Source organism: Liolophura sinensis, chromosome 6 (genome assembly GCF_032854445.1).
Source record: "Liolophura sinensis isolate JHLJ2023 chromosome 6, CUHK_Ljap_v2, whole genome shotgun sequence".
NCBI lineage: Eukaryota > Metazoa > Mollusca > Polyplacophora > Chitonida > Chitonidae > Liolophura > Liolophura sinensis.
This window is the reverse complement of record NC_088300.1, coordinates 78,092,109-78,107,945: the sequence shown is the minus strand read 5'-3', so window position 1 is coordinate 78,107,945 and position 15,837 is coordinate 78,092,109. Positions and strand designations below refer to the sequence as shown.

General features: G+C 39.0%; 1 protein-coding gene across 3 annotated transcripts in view; it reads right to left on the bottom strand.

Annotated features, from left to right (window-relative positions):
• LOC135466769 (nuclear hormone receptor HR96-like) overlaps nt 1–10,830 on the bottom strand; it is a 62,368-nt gene extending 51,538 nt beyond the window's left edge. For 2 of the 3 annotated variants that reach the window (XM_064744437.1, XM_064744439.1), the window contains exon 1: nt 4,355–4,443. The gene's annotated coding sequence lies outside the window, so the exon portion shown is untranslated. Of the gene's footprint in view, nt 1–4,354; nt 4,444–10,361 lie in introns of those variants that run through there. The other variant, XM_064744436.1, reaches the window with a different exon arrangement.
• Between the last annotated feature and the right edge of the window lie 5,007 nt (nt 10,831–15,837).

The following is a 15,837-nucleotide window of genomic DNA, read 5'->3' as shown; positions in this document are numbered from 1 at the left end:
TATGTACTCTACCTGTATGTGCACAGCTCCAAATAGTCATGGGCCAAATATACTCTCATGGGAATATAGCCCAAGCACAGGCCTGAAGCACACTACCTTTGTCCACACACATATGCAGGGATGTATGCCCCATACAATTACATCTACGTACGTACCCAAACACCTCAATAATAAAGAGACGGCAATAGAGCAATACCAGTCTTATACTTATCTATATGACTGATGTTTAATGCCTTTATACTGAAGAAGTTTTCACTTATACTATGACAGTAAGTATTACCAGAGTACCTGGGGAAAACAACCCACCACTGGCAAATCACTGATAACCCTTCTAACTTGTGATGTACAGGTATGCACACCATACTGGTGGAAGACAAATGCTCTTCAATAAAAGTCAGATGGTGCAAACAGTCAAATGAATGTTGTCAATCAATTACTGTCGCAAAAGCAGTGAGATGGGGAAATTTACAAATTCCCTAGCAAAGGCCACTGACGGATTTGAACCCACTCAGCCAGAGCCTTCTCATGATGGGTCAAACACAACGGTTACATCTACATCTACATTCATAAACACCCACAACCTTTGTTTAAAGAGAAATGATGTAACTACTTTCAACTTGTACAATGTAGCTCGTGTTTTCTTTATGCGTCACATGCTCACAAGGCTAACATTTCAATGTACATGCAGGTTTATGTATATATATATATATATATATATATATATATATATATATATATATATATATATATATATATATATATAATCTATCCTGTACACACAGCTTACACACGCACCTGAGATATGCCAATTATATCAAATGTTTGCATTTTATATTTCAATCTTTTTAATAAAATAAAAAAATTGAAGTAAAACTTTAAAGTACTTTACAATGCCTTTCCAATGTACCAGTGCATGTACACCCACACATCTCAATGACAGAACACTGAAGTCTATATATACATGTATATAGTCTATATATGACCACTAAATGATAGCTTAGCTGGAATGTTACTGGTGGCAATGAGGCATGAAAACCCAAAATTGTCCAACATACATGGTTAAACTTGCTCAGGTACATGTACATCTGGTAACTGACAAGATACTGAAGTTCCAACCAATAAACTATCTACAGTGTATACTCTCACAGATAGGGTATAGCACCAACCAATCAGCATATGTAGCCAATCGATTTTTGCAGCTGATTACAAATTCCAGCCAATTCTAAGGAACTATAACCATTCTGCAGAATGTTTTTTCTCCAACATGTAGATGACATTAGCATCTGACATGGTATAATTACTGGCAAGTGCCTGAGTGATTCAGGACTTTCCATGTACAGATTTCCATGTACAGATCCATGTACAGATATGCGTAAATGCATGTACATGTATACTGATCGAGCAATGGTGAAATGCCTTCATACAACACAACAACTTTGTGTGGATAGCCATGAAGGGTTGTCTAGCACTACTAGTACAGCTATACAGACATCTACATTCACATAGATAAGGCCACTGGCAACATTGTAGATTTTGTTACCTGCTGAACATCATAGAGTAGTTACATGCACATATACTCTTCAGAAACACATTTGTTACCTTACAAAATCAATACTTACATGAAACCCTTATTTGCACAATACTTACATGAAACCTTGATTTAGACAATACTTACATGAAACCCTTATTTGCACAATACTTACACAATACTTACATGAAACCCTTATTTGCACAATGCTTACACAATGCTTACATGAAACCCTTATTTGTACAATACTTACATGAAACCCTGATTTACAAAATATTTACATTAAACCCTCATTTACACAATATTTACATGAAACCCTCATTTACACAATGCTTTAATACACAGAACCCTTATTTACACAATACTTACATGAAACCTCTATTTACACAATACTTACATGAAACCCTTCTTTACACAATACTTACAAGAAACTGCTGTATACACAACACTTACATGAAACTGTTGTATAAACAATACTTACAAGAAATCCCTATTTACACAATACTTACATGAAACAATTGCTTACACAATACTTACATGGAACTCCTGTTTACACAATGCATACATGAAATTTCTTTTACACAATACTCACAAAAAACCCTTATTTATGCAATACTAACATGAAACCCTTGTTTACACGATACTTACATATACAAGGAACCCTATTTACACACTTCTTTATTACATAAAACTCTTGTTTACATAAACATATATATATATATATATATATACATAAGAAAAACAAAGAAAGAACAGTGATGGGTGATAAAATGGCCCCAACTTATGCAACACTAGCTATGGGTTATTTAGAAACCAATGTTATATGACAAAATATCCTTAACCTATTGAGATAATTTTAGAAAATTATTTGAAGAGAAATGATGCAGATACTTGACGACTGTTTTATTTTCTGACCCTCGAGTGCTGGCGACACTGAATCTCTACATAATATCCTCAATACCATGCATCCAAAAATTGTATTCACCATCAATGTCATTGGCATTTGCATACCATTTCTATACATCCTAGCCAAAAACTCAGGAAAAACTGTAATTGGAAATTTTTTTAGAAAACCTACCCACACTCGACTTTGTCTTCATTTTATTTTCAACCATGCAAGGCATACATTTTTAAAATATTCCATATTCACCAGCGAGACGAGTCTGTACAATTGTAGAAAACCAAATGGTTTGTAATGAACGGCTTTGTGAGCTTAAAGCTACCCTAATCTCTAGGGGGATGCCCAGCAGGTCTCATTGATCAGGGGATAAAGAAAGCCAGCTCTCAGCCAATCAGTGAATAAAGAAAATGCTCCAATAAACCAACCAACACAGAAAATATTATACCTCTGGTAACTACCTACATGGTAACAACAATAATTTACTTCCGATTGTCTTGAATACATTACCAATATTGATAGTGACAGAATGAAAGACATAATATTCAAATCAGTTAATATTAACAGCAAACGTCAAGCCCCTAACTTCTCTGACAATCCATGTAATGCACAAGTCACTAAACGGAACAAACCCAGATGTGGAGCTCGAGTCCATATCACTGACGGCCCTAGCATTAGATTTAACACAAACTCTGTTTATGAAGTTGAATTTAATATGTCATGTGAATCAAATTTGTAATATACTGCCTAATTTGTTCCTGATGTGGTGAAAAATACATCGACCAAACTGCAGATCTGTGATCTAGACTAACTGTTCACAGGAAACAAAATCAATCACGAAAATCTTTGCTTTGTCCCCATTAGCCGTCATATCAGGAAACACGCTATTTCTCTTTCACCACCATTTACTGTCTTTCCTTTTTACAAAGTACCATATGAAAGCCTTTGATGGGTGTGAAAGAAATTCTATTTATGAAAATACAAGCCTGTGTTAAATGGAAATGACTGTCCCTAATTCATCTTTAACATATGAAACTGTATCTTAGACTAATCTTGACCTGTTTGTCAGGCTTAACAGCTGTCTTTGTATTGTATCATACTCGCATTATCCTATTTGATCTCTCAACTGTGTTAAGCATAAAGTGTTAAATTCAAGTCAGTATGGGCCGCTTTTGGTTTCGTGTTAAGAGATCCCTGTTGTCAAGTATACACTGACATTATACTGTATATAATCATGACTTTACATGGCTAACACTCAGTATTGAAAGTTCAAACATGCAGTTACATACAGCAGTGTAGAAATTTGAGAGGGTTTTCCTTGTTTTTTCTTATACCTATTTCTCCACATCAGAACGATTAAGTGTTCCTTATATATACATGTGTATGTATGTATACATATATATATATATATATATATATATATATATATGTAGAGAGAGAGAGAGAGAGAGAGAGAACACATCCCATCCAGTACAGGCAGCTAGCAGTACTAGCTGTACAGGTACAGGTGCATGCACATAACAACACAAGGTATGCCACTATCTACTTTTAAACGGATACACATACATGTAGGTCATATTCAAGCCCAAACTATATCTACTATTAACACATATGCCCTAGCAGCCTGTTAGAGGCTATGACAACTACATTAGTCTAAAATAACCTTAATTACCTTATAAGGCTGCATGATAGACAAAATTGAAAAGTGTAATTACATAACTAGTTTGAACTGGTATGTTATGGATGAGTATGTCATACATAACACATACAACATCAGCCAAATCAGCCAAATCCGCCCAACCCACTCCAATGGCGATGGGTTTTTTACCGGATTTCTCCCATGGCTGTAAACGTTAAACATTACCATAATACAGGACTTTGTTCTGCTTAGCCTCTATCCCTGATGACTTCTCACCAACTACATGTACCTCACTGTCAATGTGCCTCCCCGGACCACATACCTCACAGGTATGCCATGTTAACGTAAATGTACCTCACTGGAACACTCTGCTGATTTACCTCACTGGATAACCATGTCAGAGTACCTCACTGGATAACCATGTCAGTGTGCCTCACCGGAACACTATGTCACTGTGCCTCTGTGGAACACCATATCACTGTGCCTCTTTGTGCCTCACTGGATAACCATGTCACTGTCCCTCACTGGATAACCATGTCAGTGTACCTCACTGGATAACCATGTCAAGTGTGCCTCACTGGAACACCATGGCATTGTGCCTCCGTGGAACATCCTATCACTGTGCCTCTTTGGGCCTCACTGGAACACCATGTCACTGTGCCTCACTGGATAACCATGTCAGTGTACCACACTGGATAACCATGTCACTGTGCCTCTTTGGAACCCCATGTCACTGTACCTCATTGGAACATCATGTCAATGTGCCTCACTGGAACACCATGTCAATGTGCCTCACTGGAACATCATGTCAATGTGCCTCACTGGAACACCATGTCAATGTGCCTCACTGGAACACCATGTCAATGTGCCTCACTAGAACACTGTGTCAATGTACATCAATGGAACACCTTGTCAATGTACCTCACTGGAACATCATGTCAATGTGCCTCACTGGAACACCATGCCAATGTGCCTCACTGGAAAACCATGTCAATGTACCTCACTAGAACATCATGTCACTGTGCCTCACTGGAACACCATGTCAATGTACTTCAATGGAACACCATGTCAAAGTGCCTCACTGGAACATCATGCCATCGCACCTCACTAGAACATTATGTCAATGTGCCTCACTGGAACACCATGCCAATGTGCCTCACTGGAACACCATGTCAATGTACCTCACTGGAACACTGCACTGATTTACCTCAATGGAACATCATGCCAATGTACCTCACTAGGACACCATGTCAATGTACAGCAGTGGAACACCTTGTCAATGGACCTCACTGAAACATCATGTCAATGTGCCTCACTGAAACACCATGTCAATGTGCCTCACTGGAACACCATGTCAATATGCCTCACTGAAACACCATGCCATTGTACCTTACTGGAACACCATGTCAATGTGCCTCAACGGAACACCATGCCGATGTGCCTCAGTGGAACACCATGCCAATGTGCCTCACTCGAACACCATGCCAATGTGCCTCACTCGAACACCATGTTGATGTGCCTCACTGGAACCCCATGTCAATGTGCCTCACTGGAACACTGCACTGATTTACCTCAATGGAACATCATGCCAATGTACCTCACTACACTGCTGACATGGACACCATGTCAATGTACAGCAGTGGAACACCGTGTCAATGGACCTCACTGAAACACCATGTCAATGTGCCTCTTTGGAACACCATGTCATTGTGCCTCACTGAAACACCATGTCAATATGCCTCACTGAAACACCATGTCAATGTGCCCAACTGGAACACCATGCCATTGTACTTCAAAGGAACACCATGTCAATGTGTCTCACTGGAACACCATGTCAATGTACCTCACTCGAACACCATGTCAATGTGCCTCAACGGAACACCATGCCGATGTGCCTCACTGGAACACCATGCCAATGTACATCAATGGAATATCAATGGAACATCATGCCAAGGTGCCTCACAGGTACACCATGCTGATGTGCCTCACTGAAACACCATGTCATCGTACCTCACCTGAACACTATGCTGATATACCTCATAAGTACACCATTTGATGTACCTCACTGGAACACCATGTCCAGGCACCAGACAAGATGCCCAGTCCAGTTACTGTACACTGATAATTTTAATGGCACCCCCTTCATGCTGATCACCAACTCTGACGCTTAGCTTGATTTTACTGCTATAGCACAGCTCCATCAAGATTGAACCCTTGTTCAGTTCTCTAATGTGTTTTATGAGCACACACACACTGCAGGGAATGACATACTACAGGTAACATCAAAAGTTCATAACTGCTTTGTTATAAAGTGAACATTGGCAACATAACAGTCACCATGGTAAATACACTTGGCAATACAACAGTCACCATGGTAAAATATACTTGGCAAGACAAAGGTCACCATGGTAAAATACACTTGCAATAGAACAGTCACCATGGTAAATATACTTGGCAATACAACAGTCACCATCGTAAAATATACTTGGCAAGGCAACAGCCACCATGGTAAAATACACTTGGCAATAGAACAATCACCATGGTAAATATACTTGGTAATACAACAGTCACCATGGTAAAATACACTTGGCAAAAGAGTCACCATGGTAAAATACACTTGGCAAAACAGTCATCATGGTAAAATACACTTGGCAATACAACAGTCACCAAGGTAAATACACTTGGCAATACAACAGTCACCATGGTGAATACACTTGGCAATACAACAGTCACCATGGTAAATACACTACATGGTAAAAATAGCTTTGTAAAACTGGCCACAGGAAAATTACCGAACAAAGCAGGACCTTCTCACTTCTCACTCATTCTTGCCAATGTTAGGGAGATACTTACATAATAAATCTTACTTCGCTAATGAAAAATAATGTAATGTTACAATATCCTTCTCAAGCAATGGCTCTCCTGAGGCAGTTTTGTTTCCAGCTCTCCCTGACAAGTCACTGCAGTCTTCTGCCCAACACACAGGCATTATCACAGAGCATGGCATGATGCCTTTCTCAGCTCTACACAAATGTATAACTGTCCACTTGTACCAACATACTTAAGTTAACACTTACAATAACCTTATCCACTTTACTGCACTAAATGTCTGTCTATCTACCATAAGAATCCATACTTACACTCAAGAGCTGTTGAGTTTTAACGTACAGCCCTGGCCCATTATGACATGATGTTTTCAATACTACTGACTGGCCAAGTTCATAAGGGCTTCCATAGCGCGGCTGTATGGAGAGCATTGCCCACCAGTGCCATACACCTTAAGTAGAATTCAGTCTCCTCGACTTTTTAAAACTTTATAGAATTTTTTCAATGTTTTTCTGTGATACCTGTGCCTTATTTCCTTTTTTCTTGTATATCGAGACAGAGTTTGAGCAGTTCTGTATTAATGGTGGACTTCCCATCATCCTGTTATTCAAGGAGCAAAGGTGCATCTTATCCGCACAGCCAAATAGCTTACGCACTCATACACACCTACTCCTACAAGCTACCTCAATACAGGAGCTACAAAATGAACCAGTCATATTCTTTCTGCATGTCAATTTAGTAAACAGGCATAAAAGTGATTTCACACAAAACTAAGGTGCATGGGACTGAACACACCACAAAACTGTGAGTTTAACAAGTTTCCCTCTGAACCTTCCTGTGTGGTTGATTGAATGAGAACACAGCACTTCATTAGAATAAAGAAATCAAAGAATACCAATAACCAATTTCACCTACATCTACATGTATGTGCAAAGCCTCATGTACATGTATTTTAATGTAAGACCTTTAAAGCAGCAGTAATATCTGCAGCCAATCAGAACAGTGCAGTTTAAGTCTTTGTAATAAAGGCTCATGCCAGCTACTGTGTTCTACCTAGTACATGTGCACTGGCATTCTGACTGAACCAGCCCATAATATTGGAAAACTGCAACACACTTAATTGTCAACTGCTACAAAACACCAGGTTGCCTTATCACTTTCTGAATGTCCATATACGCATATTTTTTTTATGTTACAAACTATAGCTTTTATTAGTGCAGATGCAATAATTGTCTGATTTTTCCTTTCAGTAATACGATATGTGCATATGGAGAGCCAATGCTGTTCTCCATTGAAGTGTCCCACCCACCACACAGGTAACACATATCACTACCTCTAACCTTATAAAGTATTTCCACAGACAAAAAGCATTCAAAGTTTGTTCCTTTTTTTCCCCCTCAAATTCGAACTCAAGTGAATCATTAATGTACCTGGATATTAATTAAAACAAACCAATTAACTTCATCTTCATTTAAAGTAAACTAAACTGCATGCAGTATGAAACATGACTTTACAGTAAGAATTTCTCTTCTAACATGTCTAATCCACAACAGCCTGTGGCATAATTAACTTATTAGACATTTATGACTAGCTTTGTACAGACTAAACTGAAGATGCAGAGACATGTCCAGGGTAGGTTTGGAGCAGAAAAAAGCTTACAGACAAAAGCTCATAATAAATTATAAAGTTTTCCTAGAGTTGTTTGCAGCCTTATTGGCTTCATACACACATTTTCGTAACTTTAGTAATATACATGTAAATTTGGCTCAACACAGGCATAGCTGGCAATATATGGAAAGACTTCACACCCAATCACCTTCAATTTTAGTCAATTAGTCAATACTACATGCTTGCCCTATTAATATTTAAGGAGACCCCTAAAGAAAAATCTATACCCAAGATATTCAGAGTAAATAAGATTGGAAGTGCCTATTACTTTGCCAGTACAGAGGAGAAGAGAGGTATGTAAACAGAGAAGAATTGATGCACAAGTGTATGTACGCAGAGGGGAGAAAGGCAACACACATGTACAGCGATGACAGAAGTGCAGAATTTATTGTGAAGAGCAGAAAAGTGCAGTATACATGTATTGTGAGGAGGGGAGAAGTGCAATATACATGTACAGTGATGACAGAAGTGCAGAATGTATTGTGAGGAGGGGAGAAGTGGAATATACATGTACAGTGATGACAGAAGTGCAGAATATATTGTGAGGAGGGAAGAAGTGCAGTATACATGTACAGTGATGACAGAAGTGCAGAATGTATTGTGAGGAGGGAAGAAGTGCAGTATCCATGTACAGCGATGACAGAAGTGCAGAATGTATTGTGAGGAGGGGAGAAGTGCAATATACATGTACAGTGATGACAGAAGTGCAGAATGTATTGTGAGGAGGGGAGAAGTGCAGTATCCATGTACAGCCAAGATAGAAGTGCAGAATGTATTGTGCGGGGGGGAGGAGAAGAGCAGCACACATGTACAGCGATGATAGAAGTGCTGTAAAGTGTTGTGAAGAGGAGAAAAGTGCTGTCTACAATTATAGTGAGAACAAAAGAAGTGCAGTATACATTTATTGTGAGGAGGGGAAAAGTGAAGCATACGTGTATTGTAAGGAGGGGAGAACAGTAGTATATATGTATATATGTATTGTGAGGAGGGGAGAAGTGTAGTATACAGTACATGTAATGTCAGGTGGGGAAGAAGTGTTAGCGTAGTATACATGTATTGTGAGGAGGAGAGAAGTGAAGCATACATGTATTTTGAGGATGGGAGGAGTGCAGTATACATCTATTGTGAGGTGGGGAGAAGTGCAATATACATGAATTCTGAGGAGGGGAGAAGTGCAGTACACATGTATTGTGAAGAGGGGAGAAGTGTAGTATACGTGTATTGTGAGGTGGGGAGAAGTGCAACATACATGAATTCTGAGGAGGGGAGAAGTGCAGTACACATGTATTGTGAGGAGGGGAGAAGTGTAGTACACATGTATTGTGAGGTGGGGAGAAGTGCAACATACAGGAATTGTGAGGAGGGCAGAAGTGCAGTACACATGTATTGTGAGGAGGGGAGAAGTGCAATATACATGTATTGTTAGGAGGGGAGATATGTAGTAATTGTGTATTCTTGTGACGAATCATGGAGAAGTGTAGAACCCTGCACAGGAAAACCACACTGGCCTACTCAGGGAAACCACACTGGCCTACTCAGGGAAACCACACTGGCCTACACAGGGAAACCAACCTGGCCTACACAGGGAAACCAAACTGCCCTGCACAGGAAAACCAGACTGGCCTTACACAGGGAAACCAGACTGGCCTGCACAGGAAAACCAAACTGTTTAAAATAAATTTCAAGATTAAATCTTTAGAGGGGAATTCTTCAACAAGTGGAATATATTACTGAAAATTCAAATAACTCAGCAATACAATCAATTTTTTAGTAAAAAAAAAAATTACACTAACCTCACCTACCTATCCAAAATTCACAGCTTGTTATACCAAACAAGCAACTTTTTAATGTTACTGCACTGTTGGTCGTATGGTGGCCTGCTGCTGATTGTTCTGCTTGGGTGACTCTGACTCTGAGGTCTTGCGCGAAACACCGAGGCGAAGTCTTTCTCTCTGTCTCACACTACGACTACGGGATCTGACTGCATCTAATCCCTCCTATTTACAAACAAGGGTTACTGCTATATTCAAACAATTTACGTGTAAACAAGCCCATGTTGACACATGTGTGGCTGCTGGACGAAAAACTGAGTAGGCCTACCCACTATTGTGCATGTGTACACATAACACGGGTGACCTCGACCTCAAAACGACGTACATATGAGTGTGAGGCACACAGATACACCCACGACACTCAAGCACGTACCTAAAACCCTGGCGTCTTTGCAAGAATAAATCCACAATTTAACACGACTCCAACAGGTTAAGTCTTTCCGAACTCAGACAGCGGTCTTGTCCTGACGTGGTTTGTGCTAAAACAGTGGCCTTCACCTTAGAATGCACTGAAGCCTAAAATTAGGTCGTACAGTGACGTTCCCAATGTACGGACGAGGATCTAAACGAGGGGGTACCGATTTAGGGTTAAGAATTACAGCAGCCAACCAACGCTGTTTCTGCTTATACTTATCATGTAAGTGCAGATCTAGATGTAGATATACATAAACTACAGTGTATCCTGACATTTTTAGACTGCATCAGGCCACACAGCGCGCCAAAATCTAGGGACAAGGATGACTTAATACGCTTGTCGTTAATAATACGGTGCAGGTTCAGTCTGAGGTTCATTTTTGTCTGTCTGCCTGCATGTACGTCTGTCAGCAGTTTTAAGGAAAGAGTTATATACAGAAATTAGGATGGCCTCATTGGCATTGTACAAATCAGGTACATTTTGATGGTGTTTCGGCCGGATGACGATTAACATCTGGGAACTTCTTAAAAGATGGTTCGTCTAAAATTTCTTTCATAGGGACTTTTCTTTAGTAATTTATTGTGCTTTTTTTTTTTTTTTTTTTTTGTTTACTTCATTCACTTTGCTTAATTCATTCATTACTATTCATGTCGTTTACCATGAGTGGACGTGAAATCATTCTGTTTCAACATCTAGGAAATTCTTTAAACGGATATTGCTTGACGCTTGATTTTACACAATATCAGTTTCCCCAACATGCATTAGGGCATTATGGGCGCCCACGACACTACACTCCACCAATAACGACTACAAGATATATTCATGTCCAGCTCCAGTCCTGCCCACAATACTACACTCCACCAATAACGACTATAAGATATATTTATGTCCAGTTCCAGTCCTGCCCACAATACTACGCTCCACCGATAACGACTATAAGATATATTTATGTCCAGCTCCAGTCCTGCCCACAATACTATATTACACTAAAAACGACTATAACATATATTTATGTCCAGCTCCAGTCCTGCCCACAATACTACACTCCAGCGATAACGACTATAAGATATATTTATGTCCAGCTCCAGTTCCACCCACAATACTACACTCCACCAATAACGACTTTAAGATATATTCATGTCCAGTTTCAGTCCTGCCCACAGTACTACATAATATCAGTAACGACTATAAGATATATTTATGTCCAGTTCCAGTCCTGCCCTCAATACTACACTCCACCAATAACGACTATAAGATATATTCATGTCCAGCTCCAGTCCTGCCCACAATATACATTACACCAATAACGTCTATAAGATATATTCATGTCCAGTTCCAGTCCTGTCCACAATACCACATTACACCAATAACGACTATAAGATATATTCATGTCCAGCTCCAGTCCTGCCCACAATACTACATTACACCAATAACGACTATAGGATTTATTCATGTCCAGCTCCAGTCCTGTCCACAATATACATTACACCAATAACGACTATAAGATATATTCATGTCCAGCTCCAGTCCTGTCCACAATACTACATTACACCAATAACGACTATAAGATATATTTATGTCCAGCTCCAGTCCTGTCCACAATACTACATTACACCAATAACGACTATAAGATATATTTATGTCCAGCTCCAGTCCTGTCCACAATACTACATTACACCAATAACGACTATAAGATATATTCATGTCCAGTTCCAGTCCTGACCACAATACTACATAATATCAATAACGACTATAAGATATATTCATGTCCAGCTCCAGTCCTGTCCTCAATACTACATTACACCAATAACGTCTATAAGATATATTCATGTCCAGCTCCAGTCCTGTCCACAATACTACATTACACCAATAACGACTATAAGATACATTCATGTCCAGTTCCAGTCCTGTCCACAATACTACATTACACCAATAACCACTATAAGATATATTTATGTCCAGCTCCAGTTCCACCCACAATACTACACTCCACCAATAACGACTTTAAGATATATTCATGTCCAGTTTCAGTCCTGCCCACAGTACTACATAATATCAGTAACGACTATAAGATATATTTATGTCCAGTTCCAGTCCTGCCCACAATATACATTACACCAATAACGTCTATAAGATATATTCATGTCCAGTTCCAGTCCTGTCCACAATACCACATTACACCAATAACGACTATAAGATATATTCATGTCCAGCTCCAGTCCTGCCCACAATACTACATTACACCAATAACGACTATAGGATTTATTCATGTCCAGCTCCAGTCCTGTCCACAATATACATTACACCAATAACGACTATAAGATATATTCATGTCCAGCTCCAGTCCTGTCCACAATACTACATTACACCAATAACGACTATAAGATATATTTATGTCCAGCTCCAGTCCTGTCCACAATACTACATTACACCAATAACGACTATAAGATATATTTATGTCCAGCTCCAGTCCTGTCCACAATACTACATTACACCAATAACGACTATAAGATATATTCATGTCCAGTTCCAGTCCTGACCACAATACTACATAATATCAATAACGACTATAAGATATATTCATGTCCAGCTCCAGTCCTGTCCTCAATACTACATTACACCAATAACGACTATAAGATACATTCATGTCCAGTTCCAGTCCTGTCCACAATACTACATTACACCAATAACCACTATAAGATACATTCATGTCCAGTTCCAGTTCTGCCCACAATATACATTACACCAATAACGACTATAAGATATATTCATGTCCAGCTCCAGTCCTGTCCACAATACTACATTACACCAATAACGACTATAAGATATATTCATGTCCAGTTCCAGTCCTGTCCACAATACTACATTACACCAATAACGACTATAAGATATATTCATGTCCAGCTCCAGTCCTGTCCTCAATACTACATTACACCAATAACGACTATAAGATATATTCATGTCCAGCTCCAGTCCTGTCCTCAATACTACATTACACCAATAACGTCTATAAGATATATTTATGTCCAGTTCCAGTCCTGTCCTCAATACTACATTACACCAATAACGACTATAAGATATATTTATGTCCAGCTCCAGTCCTGTCCACAATACCACATTACACCAATAACGTCTATAAGATATATTCATGTCCAGCTCCAGTCCTGTCCACAATACTACATTACACCAATAACGTCTATAAGATATATTCATGTCCAGCTCCAGTCCTGTCCACAATACCACATTACACCAATAACGACTATAAGATATATTCATGTCCAGTTCCAGTCCTGTCCACAATACTACATTACACCAATAACGACTATAAGATATATTCATGTCCAGCTCCAGTCCTGTCCTCAATACTACATTACACCAATAACGACTATAAGATATATTCATGTCCAGCTCCAGTCCTGTCCTCAATACTACATTACACCAATAACGTCTATAAGATATATTCATGTCCAGCTCCAGTCCTGTCCACAATACTACATTACACCAATAACGACTATAAGATATATTCATGTCCAGCTGCAGTCCTGTCCTCAATACTACATTACACCAATAACGTCTATAAGATATATTCATGTCCAGCTCCAGTCCTGTCCACAATACTACATTACACCAATAACCACTATAAGATACATTCATGTCCAGTTCCAGTTCTGCCCACAATATACATTACACCAATAACGACTATAAGATATATTCATGTCCAGCTCCAGTCCTGTCCACAATATACATTACACCAATAACGACTATAAGATATATTCATGTCCAGCTCCAGTCCTGCCCACAATACTACATTACACCAATAACGACTATAAGATATATTCATGTCCAGCTCCAGTCCTGTCCACAATACCACATTACACCAATAACGACTATAAGATATATTCATGTCCAGTTCCAGTCCTGTCCACAATACTACATTACACCAATAACGACTATAAGATATATTCATGTCCAGCTCCAGTCCTGCCCACAATACTACATTACACCAATAACGACTATAAGATATATTCATGTCCAGCTCCAGTCCTGTCCACAATACTACATAATATCAATAACGACTATAAGATATATTCATGTCCAGCTCCAGTCCTGCCCACAATACTACATTACACCAATAACGACTATAAGATATATTTATGTCCAGCTCCAGTCCTGTCCACAATACTACATTACACCAATAACGACTATAAGATATATTCATGTCCAGCTCCAGTCCTGTCCACAATATACATTACACCAATAACGACTATAAGATATATTCATGTCCAGCTCCAGTCCTGTCCACAATACTACACTCCACCAATAACGACTATAAGATATATTTATGTCCAGCTCCAGTCCTGTCCTCAATACTACATTACACCAATAACGACTATAAGATATATTTATGTCCAGCTCCAGTCCAGTCCACAATATACATTACACCAATAACGACTATAAGATACATTCATGTCCAGTTCCAGTCCTGTCCACAATACTACATAATATCAATAACGACTATAAGATATATTCATGTCCAGCTCCAGTCCTGTCCTCAATACTACATTACACCAATAACGTCTATAAGATATATTCATGTCCAGCTCCAGTCCTGTCCACAATACTACATTACACCAATAACGACTATAAGATACATTCATGTCCAGTTCCACTTCTGCCCACAATACTACATTACACCAATAACGACTATAAGATATATTCATGTCCAGCTCCAGTCCTGTCCACAATATACATTACACCAATAACGTCTATAAGATATATTCATGTCCAGCTCCAGTCCTGTCCACAATACTACATTACACCAATAACGACTATAAGATACATTTATGTCCAGCTCCAGTCCTGTCTAAATACTACATTACACCAATAACGACTATAAGATACATTCATGTCCAGTTCCAGTCCTGCTCACTATACTACATAATATCAATAACGACTATAAGATATATTCATGTCCAATTCCAGTCCTGTCCTCAATACTACACTCCACCATTAACGACTATAAGATATATT